At 35.1% G+C, this 10,284-nt stretch overlaps 1 long non-coding RNA gene across 1 annotated transcript; it reads left to right on the plus strand.

Annotated features, from left to right (window-relative positions):
* The first annotated feature begins 571 nt into the window (after positions 1–571).
* Positions 572–4,155, plus strand: LOC133879466 (uncharacterized). Its single transcript, XR_009902088.1, has 3 exons — positions 572–762; positions 948–1,076; positions 3,775–4,155. It is a non-coding gene; the product is annotated as an uncharacterized LOC133879466 (long non-coding RNA).
* Positions 4,156–10,284: the final 6,129 nt, after the last annotated feature.

Here is a 10,284-nt window from a genome sequence, read left to right on the forward strand (position 1 = left end):
TTTGGTTTAAAATTTTATTTTTTATTTGTAAAAGCACAATGCCAAAAGCACCGTTGATGCATTAGCACATGAAAAGGGCAGGGAAAAACATGCTTAAACACTAAAACTTGTTTAATAAACAAAATACAATTGAAGATTTCTCTCCTACCAACTTGTCCTCTCATTACTTCAACTCTCTTTCTTCCCACTTTCCTAATTCCCTTCCTTTAATTAAGCTGTCTTCGGCTGGTAATACATTATGACATAGATCCTATGCAACATTGAAATCTGTTATTTATTAATTGTTATATATATTAAGTTTTTACTCATTCGTACAACTGTAATGATCAAAGGAGGTCAATTCTTGCAAATCTATACATTATATATAATGCTGGACAAGTTGACCCATTCTCTTTTATTATTTTGCAGCAAATAAGAATTTGTTTTGTTAGAAATGCTCGTGAATCTGTAATGCTGGACTTTTTATTATTAAGAGAAATGATAGGGTATTAAATCTTTTATCAAGAGATTAGTATGAAGATGATGTGGAGCTTATTTATTGGATATGATTAAAACAATTAAGAAAAAAAAAAATGCTACCGATTTCAATAAATAAGCTCTACATTATCTTAGTACCCATCTCTTAATAGAAGATTTGATATCTCTAGCATCTTTTATTGTTAATCTGGCACTAAAGCAAATGATGCTTGTTGGTGAAACTTCTCCGTGATGGCAGGTGATCATCAATTTCTAGGAGTGGAACCATGTCAGCTAGGTCATCAGGTATAATACTGTGCAAAGAACTCTTACTTGGTTGAAGAATAGGGAGAATTTGGTTTACATGTCGTAAAAATACAACATATATACCTAGGCTTTAGTTTATGAGATATGATATATTGTCATCTCAAGATACAACTCCTAATTATTTTTGCCCACGTGGTAACTTTTACTTTTTCTTTTTTTTTTAGAAAAAAAAAATCCAAAAACTAGTTAGGGGACCACCTTACCACATAGACAAGGTGATTGTGAAGCTTCTCCGTGCTGGCAGGTGATCATCAATTTTTCTAGGGGTGGAACCATGTCAGCTAGGTCAACAGGTATAAAAGATGGGATTTGCTACTCATTACATTTGGCTCCTCTCCTCTTATTTTAAAAATTAATCATTCAATTGTAAAATTTAGGTGCAAGTCCTACAAATTTAATAATTAATTTTTAAAATTTAAAAGAAAAAACAAAAAAGAAAAACAAAAAAAACTGAAAATACTGGAAGGCATTTCTAAATAGAGATTTAGAAATGCCTAAATACTGTGCGAAGAACTCTTACTTGGTTGAAGAATAGTGAGAATTTGGTTTACGTGTCGTAAAAGAAAATACAACATAGAGTAATGATTCACTACCACCTAAAAATACAACTTTTCACCACCTTGTCTATGTGACAAGGTGATCCCTCACCTTAATTTATTTTTAAAAAATAAAAAAACTCAAAAAGTAGTAGGGGACCACCTTGTCTATGTGACAAGGTGGTCCCTCACCTTAATTTATACACATTTTTCCCACCTTATTTAGGCTTTAGTTTACAAGATATGATACATTGACACCCCAAGTCACAACTCTTAACCACTTTTTCCCACGTGGCAACTTTTACTTTTACTTTTACTTCTTTTTTTTTTTTTTTTAGGAAAAAAAGAAAAACCTAAAACTAGCTAAGGGACCACCTTGCCACATGGGCAAGGTGGTTAAAAGTTGTATCTTGGGGTAGCAAAAGATCATATCTCTTACTTTACCTTCTTGGCTGACGAAGAGTAAAAGATGACGTGGGATTAATAGGTGGCTTAGTAATATGACATGGAAAATCTTATGTGTATTTGTTTAAAGGATTAGTAATTAAATAGAATACGTGTTGTGATTTTATTGACTTTGATGATGCACCCTAATAAAATCGGTCAAGTTTTTGAACGAAGTTTGATAGGAGAGAGTAATTTGTTATTAATTATTGCATACCCTAAAGAGATCTCATAACATTTTGATACCACATGGAGGTGTGATTGTAAATCATGTAAATACATGGACATATTTTGCATTTTGTTTTTTTGGTTTCCTCCACACTCCTAGCGGCAAAAATATGTTTTAGGGAAAACTTCATCTAACCCCTCTAGAACTTCCATCACACTTGCAATTACCTCCCTAAACTTTTATAAAACTTTCAATTTAGTGTATCTATTTTTCAATTATTTTCAATTTCACCCCTCTGTTTGGATTTTCTGTTAAATCCAAACGGATGGGTGTCAAAATTTTCAAAATACCCCATATTTTTATAAGAAAAAATAAAAATAAAAAAATTGCAAAGCCATTAGTAAGGATTTAATGGAATTGGCAAAAATACCCACGCTTGAATCTTTGATTTATTTTTATATATTTCTTTTTGTTAAAAAAAAGAAATAGTTATTTTGGGAATTTCGACAGGATTTAACAGAAAAATCAAATGGAGGGGTAACATTGCAAAAAAGTTGAAGTTGAATACACTAAATTAAAGTTTGGAGAAATAATTGGAAAAGCGACCGAAATTCAATAAGATTAATTGAAATTTTGCCTATATATATCACTATTGTTGTGAATAATTCAACACAGACCGGTCTATCTAAAGAATCATGGGCCTTTAGGTTAGTACCAGCCCAAGGAGAAATGGCGGCCATAAAGCTGAGACAACTGGCCGGACTCTTGAGTAGTCCTATCTCTGGAGATAGACACCAAGTAGTCATCCCCGTAAAAACTATTCTCGAGAATACGCAACATGAGGTACATCCTGATTGAGTCCTAAGAATGCAGACATCCAGGGACCGAGAGTCAACTCAGTCAGCCAAGGCCCAGGACAAGCATGCTCCAAAAACTCAGGTATCAACCTTATCCTAAGAAATCGAAAGTAGAACTCTACTCCAAGTTGAATTGAGATAAGAGTCACAATCCGAATCCAATAAATCTGGTCAACAGTCCTATTCCCAATAGATTTGGGATAGGAGTCCCAATCCAAATTTAATCCCTAAAGATCCGAGAATTCCTGAAGATCTGGACCAGATCCTACGTCTACTTAGGAATTAAAGTCCAAATAAAACTCTCACGATACTTTTAGGTCAAAAAAAAAAAAAACTCGGGGATATTTATTACCGACAAATACATTGTCATCGCTAATGCTTAAGAACATGTATGAGATTGCATTAAAGAGCTTAAAAAGTATTTTTTTTTATTTTTTATTTAAAAAAAAAAAAAAAAAGAAAAAAAAAAGAATCCTATGCAAAGCAAAGAATGAGTCATTTTGGTAAAAAATTAGAAATTTACTTTTTTTGACTTTTTTACTCTAGGAAAGGCCAAAACGTACTACTATTAGATAAAAAAGACAAGAGAAGGGAAAAAAAAAAAAAAGTTTGGAAATGTCAAAGCTCCATTTCCCGACATAATTCCAAATACGATATGACTCTTCAGTGACAACGGCAGTGAACACTAACATGTATATATTCAGAGTATCAAGATGAAACAGCAAGTTGCTCTCATCACTTATAAGATTCATTTTGTTTGTATATTACCAATGGGAAGTTGCATTCTTCAGGAATGAATTTTATCTGCTCAATTATTAGCGACAAGCAGTTACATTCATCCCTAATGATATGTTAATTGTTCTTCGCACAAATTGCATAACACAAAAACAAAGTGAATGGACTTCTCATAAGTCGCTCAAAATCGTGTTTGTCCTGTGAGTTGTAAGAATGAGAATATATAAATGTTTGAACATGATTAAAACAGTTGCCCTGAAGGACCTGGACTTGCAGCCAATTGCCCTGCAGCTCCCATGTAGAGGGTAAGTCTTGCACCTGGTCTGTTCAAATAAGGTGAACCTCACACCTGTTCTCTTTGTAGAAACTATTCAAATTGATTGCAATTCGGTCAAAGAATTAGGTACATAGAGCCCACACCTTTTCTTTATGTGTGGACTACCTGAATTGGCTACAATTTAGTTAGCGAATTGCTGTAAATCCTTATCCATTAAAACATAATTCTGTAATTGCCTCTTTGTAATTCTTAAGCTAAAAATAGGAGAAGATTCTGTCAAAAAAATGGATTATTAGGAGTAAGAATATATAATTGAAATTAAAACAGAGGATTGGAAGGTTGGATTCGAATAAATACCAGCTCCTTGTATTACTCGTTTATATATAAAATTACGAGTAATGTTTCTTGCACAACTTTTGCACAACACTTACACAACTCTAACAACTTTTTTTTTTAAAAAAATCAACCATTGAATATTAGGACACACATGTAGGAAAACAAATCCAATGGTTGATCATAAAAAACAGTTGTTAGAGTTGTACAAAAGTTGTATAAGAGTCGTGCAAGAAACATTTCTCTAAGCCTTACATTCAGCCTTTACACTAGCAGCAAATGAGGTGAAAATAGTTGATTAATGCTAGAAATATATCATGCCACCAAATCCTTATTAAAGACCTTTCACGAATGAAGTGACAGTCTTAAGGAATTAATGGCTTTGGTTGTAAATGTATTTTATGGGGTTTTTTTTGTGTTTTGTTTGGAAAATGATAAATGCTACATACTACGTAAACATCCAACAAATATTTCACAAAGCCAACATGCCAAAAGTCTAATACCTTACCCCATCAGCTTTCAACTTTGTAAAATATTTGTGTGGTATGTAGCATTCCTTTTTCCGACTCAAAAGCCCCATTAATTTCCTTAAACTAAAAAATGTGGGACAAAAAATTATTACTAATAAGCATCTGTTGCGTACTAAATTCATTTTTCTTTTTTGGCTGCCGACCAACCAACAAAAGCAAATCAAATCTATACCAAAGGACACGAGGCAAAGACGGGCTCTTTGATAATTCTTTCCCAAGCTTCTAACCTCTAGGCCATGTTTTTTGGAATTATCACTAGAGTTAAAAAACAACATTGGATCAATATCTTTGGAGTTTCTAAAGAATTTTGTTTTATGAATATTGAAAATCTTAATCATTATTTTCAAATTAAATTGTCCAAATTTTACCAAGTCAATATTTACCCTATTTATAAATTGGAAAAAGTACACATATCCCCCTCAAATTACCACTCAATTGTTGATACCCCCTCCCCCCCCCCCCCCACCCGCCAAAAAAAAACTACCAATTATGTTAATATTCCCCCTTAAACTACCAAAAAACGTCAATATTTACCCTATTTATAAATTTAATATTTACCACATATAATAACAATAAATCAAAGAAAATTTGCCAATCCAAATGAGTTCAGGGATGTCATTTTGTTACCCCCTTCCTAGGTTACCACATTCATCTTAGAGTTGTATGGATTGTACATCTACATTTGGTTGCCTTCCCACAAGTGAAATGAGTTGGCCTAAAAACACTTCTACAGCTAAAATTTGACCCTCGTTATAAGTCTCTTAATCATCCTTTTTCTCCGTTGAAACATTCAAAGGAAAACTTGGTGGTGCTTGGCTAAAGAAAGCAGTAGAGAAAATGGTGCACCGGGCTGTGGATTTTGCCTTCATCGAGTCTTCTAGTGATGGGAACAGGGTTTTGATTGACTAGAAACACTTCAATGGGGCAGGTCAGTTTTTGGAGGTAGTGGAGTACGCTGTGGGTGGTCATCGAGGGCTCATTATTGTTTCAGAGAGCTATGATGGACGTGGATAGAAGATTCTCTCCATGGAGTTGGGGAAGGTAATGGTCGTGCTAGTCGAGGGCTCGTTATTGTTTCAGCTTTGATGTTTACTACACCATCTGCTCCATGTTTTCTACTAGCCTCTATGGAGCTAGCTTTATCTGTTTATGTTTATTCCCTTCAGTATATGTAATATGACATTAACTAAGTTTCTGTTTGGTATTGTTTAATTATGAATCCTTAGGTGCCGCCTGTGCCACTTACTTTTGTTGGAGGCATCTATTATGCATTTATATGTAACTAAACAAGGTTAATATTTATCTATGTGGTCTTTCAGTCAACTCAAAAGTGTTGTGTGAGTTATTCCTAGTGTTTTAAAAAGAAAAAACTATATATTCCCCTGCAAGATTGTATCTCTAATGTTGTAAGGTCATGTGTGAAATTATAGATTTCTACTTATGGAATTGTTGTTCAAAGTCGAGGCGTCACAACAGCAGTACCAAAGGAATCAAGCACTAGATCTCTGCCAGAAGTGTAACAAGGTTCACTAGGGACCCTGTAGAGTCGGCACTGGAGAATGTTACTGGTGCGGTAAACCTGGCCATATTCGCAAGGAGTGCACCATGAAGGGAGCAGCACTGTCTCAAGGGAATGCACAGAAGCCGTTGGTTTGATCTCATGTGTATTTGTTTAATCTAGTGAGTCCGAGGCAAGATTAGATGTGGTAGTAGGTACCATCTCTATCTTTGGATTATGGCATCAATGTTATCTGATTCTAGGGATACCTATTCCTTTGTGTCAAGTATGTTTCAAATTTGCGTAGATTAGTGATAGAACCCCTAGCGGTAGCCACCCCAGTAGGGGGAATTGTAGTATGTAGGCGGGTAATACGTGGATGCCTCATGACTATTGAAGGAATAGTTCTTCCGACAGACATAGTTGTCTTCACTATATAAGGATTCGAAGTCATCCTGGGAATCAACTGGTTCACAAAGCATTATGTTAGTGTGTGTTGGCTGTATTCTGTTGACAAAATCACTATTATGTAATGTTGCTATCATTATCAGGGATGCCGTATATTTCAGAGTCTTCATTACAGAAAAGTGTTTCAAGATGTTCAAGGAAGATTCTGTTCAAATTCCGACTCAAAGAAGTCGGATCCCAAGATTCCGTCGGGACGACCTAGTCTTGCGTCGGGACGCCCATCAATGTCGAGCAGCCAAACAGTTCAAGAATGCATCCGTCCAGACGTCATGGCAACACATCCGAACACACTTCAGGGATCGAGAAGATTCAGCTTTCCTTCAGAGACACAGAGTGGGAAGACAGCTTGCAATCGTCCGGACGCTAGGGCAACACCGTCCGAACGCTGAGATCCTTGATAAGGAAATTGCGTGCATACACTCTGCATCCGTCCGGATGTCAGGGCAACACCGTACGGACGCGGTCCTGTTATGGCAATTACGTACAGACAAAGTGCAACCGTCTGGACTCTAGGGCAACATCGTCCGAACGCAGTCCTAATATGGAAATGCGTGGAGCGAGTTATGGAAAGCCAGTTGCATAGAAGACTGTCCTGACGCCGCCTAGAGAAATCAAAGACAGACTCGTATTAGGTCTTCTTAGCCTATAAATGAAGGCCTCTAGGCGTGTATTATTTACAGAATTCAGTATTGAATTCTTTATAGCATAGAAAGTGTGTTTGGGGAGATACTGTGAAGGTCTACTAGCACTCAAGCTGTTGCCGGTGTGCTGTTGTTGTGCTCGTGTTTGAAGTCTATCATATGGAGGAGCCCTAAGGTAAAGGAATCCATAGAAGACCCATTCAAGTAGGAGACTTGGTTGGGAGGTGTTCATGTTGGGTTACGTGTCAGAGTGCAAGATACGATCGTTGCATCGGGTATGTGAGTGTTACTGTCTTTGTATTAGCTTTGTCTTCTGATAGTGGATTTCTTGGGTTCGGCTGTCCTAGAGTAGTTTTTCTTTTAATTGAGTTTCCACTTCATTAACAAAATATATGTCTCTTTTAATTCCGCACTTTTTGATATTTTGTTACACGTTGCACACACACACGGTTAAATTAGAAGTCTCTTTAATTTTCAACTGGTATCAGAGCTTGGTACTCTCTATGTAGATTTAATTCTTGAGTGTGATTTTATTTGACTTTTAATTATTTTTGTCTATCAATGTTGATTTGATGGAAAAATGTGAACTCCAAAGGATGTGTGTCAAATTGTTCAATCAATTTGAATATTTTAAAAATTCTAGCATTGATCATCTATAAAGACTTAAAAATTTTGAAATTGAGAAAGATGTTCTTATTGGAAAAATTAAGATTTTGGAAGATGCTCTAATGAAATCAAAACTTCCTTTGAAAAAACCTTTTGATTCTAGTTTGAGTATTGATAGTGTTGCCTCTTCTTCACATGCTATGCCTACCTATAGAATTATGTTTGTTAAACCTAGCATGTCTCAAAATCATACTCATTCTACTTGTGGAAAAAGTACTAAAGGAACTAGGCATAAAAATTTCAATTATATCCCTACTTGTCATCACGGTGGCATTAGTAGTTATATCCACCTTACTTGCTTTCAGATACATTCTCAGAAACCTTGGGATAAATTGCATGTGCCAAGGAAAGATGAACTTGGTATTGAGAACCAAGTCAAGAATTTGAGTGATCAGGTCAAACTCATTAGTGAAAAGCTAGGAAGCCTTACCCCTAATGAGAAGAAATCTGTCTTGCTTAATAAAAAGAAGAATACCTCTAATAAACAGGTCTGTATTAAGAAAGAAGACAACTTGCTTCTAGTTGCCCATATTGCCTTGAAAATACTTGATACTTGCCTATGGTATTTGGATAGTGGATGCTTCATAAGCGTTGAATGTTGCACATTCAAGGCCCTTAACTTGCATATGTTAATTCCTTAACATTGTTATTTGTTTGATTTTGTGTTGTTTTATTATTTTTAAGTTTTAAATAAAGATGCAATTAATTCCATTGATTTTAGGCTTAAAGCACACGTTGAGAAGACCTAGAAGATATGTTTAAGCTTAACCAATCATAATAGAATACCTGTATGATGTGGTTAAGTTTAATCAAATCAAGGGAAGGATTAAATCGGAATTTCTCCAATAAGAGTCAAAATCGGATTGGATTCAAATTTAGATTCTGCACATGTCTCAGTGTTTTGATCATAACATACTGCTCAGATCTTGGATTGCAATTACATTTGTGGAGTTGGAAAGCTAATAAAAAGTGCAACATATATGTCAGAAATAGATTTTCCCTAATTCGGAGTTTTACTATGTCAAAATCCCCCCACAGTAAAAGACCGCAAATCTAGACAAATTTGGAATCATTTTCCTACTTGGACTAGGAGACTAAGTTCCGATTTTTCTTGGATTTGTAGGGCTTTTAGGTCTCTCCTAATCTCTATAAATAGGCCTCTAAACATTGACGAAAGACACTGTTACGTAGAGCAAATTCAGAGAAAAACTTCTTGAAGGCTTGAAGAGTTGAAGAGAAGTAATCATGGCAGGAGGCCATTGTATCAGCATCATGAGTGGCTAAAAACCTTTGTAGGTTATTGATGTAACCCTATCCAAGCACAATGAGTTGATTGTATTTTAATTTAGAGAATTTTTGTTTATGCATGTTGGTTGTATAATTATGAGTTTTGCTACAATTTGATATTGCTCTTCATCTTTTAATGCAATTGTTCTTCAATTCATAATCAATATTGGTAAAATTCTTCTCTTGTCTTAGAAAGCTTTTTACCTTTATTGAACTCAAATCATTCTTATTTTCTATGATTATGAGAATGATGATTATGCAACAGGTTTAATTGACATATGATCAAGAGGATTAGATAGGCCATGCCTAGGGAAGACGAATCATACTACACCCTAGTTTAGTGTAATTTAGGTAGACGATTTGTACAACCGAAGATGAGTTATACTTTTCCATTGATTGTATGTATCCTATTGAAGACGTAGCTAATCCATACCTAGGGAAGATGGGTCGTAATGTACCTTAGTGGTTAGGTGGACGATCCGTGCCAACCAAAGATGGATTATACTTATGCTTTAATAAGGTAATTTCTTGTTTATTTATAACATGCATAGAATGAATTTCTCTAATTAAATATGATTAACCATTGATGTGCAGATAGCGGTGAAGTCAATACTCTACCCTTTCTCTCTCTTATATTTCATTCTCTTTTACGTTTATTTTATGCACTTTAGTTAAATCACAAATTCAACAATATTTTCTTTGGTTATTTTTAATCTTCACAAACTCGATAACAATACCCCTGCAGTCCTTGACTTTTGACACCCTATAGCCTTATCTTACATGAATTTGTCCTATTGCAAGTGGTTATTTATTATTGATATATTTTGGTAAATAAAAGACCACATCAATTTTTGGCGCCGTTGCCGGGGATCGAACCCGAGTCACCCGCGTGACAGGCGGTAATACTTAATCAACAATTGAGTATGCTAAGATGTTTTAGTGCTCTAGTGAATTTTTTGAATGATGTCTTCAATTTAAAAGAAATCAAATTTTAAAGGATATTCTATTGCGAGTTTAATGTCAAAGCATAGAAGTAGCGCCTCATGGTATTTACATATGC

The sequence above is a fragment of the Alnus glutinosa genome, chromosome 10 (genome assembly GCF_958979055.1).
Source record: "Alnus glutinosa chromosome 10, dhAlnGlut1.1, whole genome shotgun sequence".
NCBI classification, from domain to species: domain Eukaryota; kingdom Viridiplantae; phylum Streptophyta; class Magnoliopsida; order Fagales; family Betulaceae; genus Alnus; species Alnus glutinosa.